Consider the following 3,144-nt stretch of genomic DNA (forward strand, 5'->3'; position numbering starts at 1 on the left):
GTGCCCTCGAGTCGACCGGTTCTTCGACTTGACCGATGGTCACTATTTGAATGTTTGATGGTGAATTACTATAAAATTGTCACTGATTTGTATTTATTTATGGAATGATTGACCTATTAATGTTAGATCATACGCCAAATATTAGTGCAAATATAAATAAATTGAATAAATAACTTTACCGGTCGACTTGAGGGCACTTTACCTTACCCATAATTTAATCAAGAAGCACTGTCCTTTTTTCTTCAATTTAAAGTGGATTAGACAAACTTTTTTTTTACTTTTGTACATTGTTCTCTATATTTATTTCTACTTACAAAAACGTTTGATATCGTACTTCAAGAAAAAAAAAATTTAATAAAATAAATGTGGAAAACAAAATATTTGAGATGAAATATTGAAAACGAAATTTTGAAGACGAAATGGGGAAACTGGGGCACCGCCAAACACGGGGTAGCACCAAGGTGTTTACATTCACACTTCACCTCCCTATAAGGTGAATCACTAAATGCATTTTTTAGGTTATGAGTCAAATTTCTTCCGAAACACATTCCGAAGAATAAGAAGAAGAATGAAAAAATATCATTTGACAATTCCGAATAATTACTGTGATTCTCTTATTTTCACAGCTATTGTAATCGACCGATTTGATCAATTGTCTTTGATAATAGTACGGAATATTTCTGATTTCATAAATTACCTTCATAAAACACAATTCTCAAGAAAAAGAACATTTTTTACGCAACTTATACTACGATGCGACGCTAATACCTTTCTGTATTGTAAAAGTGGTGGATTATTTTTGCTGTGGGTGTGTCGTTTTGTCACAAAATTATTGCACCCAGGATTGTTTTGAGACACTTCGGAAGAAATTTACAGGTAATTAGAGGATTTGCTTCGAATGCTGCAATAGAAAAGACTTCCCTGTATGACGAATCAGTGTAAATCAATTTCAGGGGATTCCTGCTGCTTGTTTAGTGTGAAGATTTTAGTATTGCTGCATCACGCAATCACCACAGGAGGACACAGGCATCGATCTTCGATGCCTTCTACATGCTTCAGACCCTAAGTCAAAGTACGTAACGAACGTTACGTACGTACGTACATTACGTTTTTGAATCCTAACACTTAGTAAATTCTCGCGTAAGCAATTTTAAATTAAAAAATAAGTTAGAAATCACATTAAATATGTTTCGTGATACTACTCTTGAAGGGTAAAAGGTCATTAGAGAATTAGTGGGGTGCAAGAAGACGGTAAAATTCAAATCAAGAAAATTTATTTTTCCTGATTTGAAATATTTATTTTATTTGGTTCTCAATGGGTCAATATAAAGACATAGCATTTCAATATCTTCTATATACAAGGAATTATTTTATTTTTATAAATATATATAAGTAGCGTTACAAATTATAACTAATGCGTTAACTTGCGCATCTTGCTTTGCTCAAGCGACTTAAAATAACGGCGGCGCTTCTCAGCTTGCTTTCTATCGTTATCTTGCATTTGACTATTTAACACTCTCATTCTGATTTTTATTCTAAGCCTTGAAAATTCATCAATAATTTGTTCTAAATTTTCAATGACTGGTATTTTTTCAAGGCATTTCAGGGCATTTTTAATAGCTGCAGATGTGTTTGCGACAAAGTTTTTCTTAAATGAAAACTCTCCTAAACTGTGAACTTTTTTGAAAATGCTGTCCATCTTAGTGCATAGCTCCATGAGGTCGATGTTTGGAATTACTAAACCTCCTCGGCTTCTCGCTTCAACCCATGACGATCTTCCCTGTTCCTTTTCTTTTTTGTTTAAGGATTTTGATCCAATGCTGGTGTCGATTACCATGAATTTTTTAGCGATATATCCTGAATTTGGAGAGGTCAATGGAGCAGCCACAGAGTGACGTTGTGCCGGTGACATGTGTGGAACAGCCACAGTGTGAAGTTGTGCTGGCGAGAGCTTTGGAGGCTGCACAATTGAGAAGGATGCTGAATCTCTTGATTTCGGGCTTGATTTCGGGTCTTCAAATTGGGTTCGCGGAATTGATGGTACAGCTGAAAAAATATATCTCATAGTATGCAAGAAGTAATAAAATTTAGCAAACTTACCCTCATTTTTGAGCATTTGTCGCGCCCCCGGAAACATTTTCATGAAAACAGATGTTCTCATGAAATCTTCAGCTTCGAAGTGGTCTGAGCAAATGCGGGGAAATTCAACCTTTCCACCGCAAAAAGCCCTCCATTTGAGTTTTACATTCTTTTCAGCTGTTTTTTGAAGGCGATCAAAGGATAAATTCGTCTTTTTTTGCCAAATACATTATCACACAAAGGAACATCACATTTCTGCGACATTGTAAACGTTTACCTACCATTTAAAAACTTTGACAAGTTGCATATTTTATTTTTCGGATTTCTTGGAATTTCTTCAGAAAATTTTTTTTCGCGAAACTTAAAAAAATCATTAAATGTGTTTAATTTTAGACTAGATTATTTGTGATGCAAATATCTTTCATTTTTTGTCCATAAATTTGTACCCAGTTTGCATTCAAATTAAAAATGAAAGGAGAATCACACCACACATAAGCTATAGCAACCTTACTCTGAATTTTTATTTGGCGCCATCCGAAAATTCGGATCCCGCCAAACCCGAGAAGCCATTTTGATGACGTAGATAATCTCATTGTGACGTCGCTGGTTTTAGTGATTCACCTTATAGGGAGGTGAAGTGTGAATGTAAACACCTTGGGGTAGCACCAAACACTAATTTTTTTCTAAACTACCTGAGGATAGTCTCGACCATTTCTTCTGTGGATAATGCATCCTTTTACTAAAGAATTTCTGTAAGTCTTGTCTCTTGAAGTCGAATATCTGATTAAAAAATCAGTGTTCGGTACTACCCCGTGTTTGTTTGTGCCTCTTTTTTCATTTACTGTTCTTCAGGGAATTGGGAAATTAATCGAAATTAGAGTAGCACTTACCAGCATTAACGTTGGTGTGCAGAAGACGAGGTTCCTTGAAATAATTGTAGCGCCGGACAGTGCTGTACCAGTAAGAGGCTACCTCCTGTCCCGTGAGATCAGTTACGAGTGCACTGATTGGGCAGCAGAAGAGATTCTGGCCCAAATTCTTATCTGAACGATAGTAGAATTCATT

The sequence above is a fragment of the Phlebotomus papatasi genome, chromosome 2, assembly GCF_024763615.1.
Source record: "Phlebotomus papatasi isolate M1 chromosome 2, Ppap_2.1, whole genome shotgun sequence".
NCBI classification, from domain to species: Eukaryota; Metazoa; Arthropoda; class Insecta; order Diptera; family Psychodidae; genus Phlebotomus; species Phlebotomus papatasi.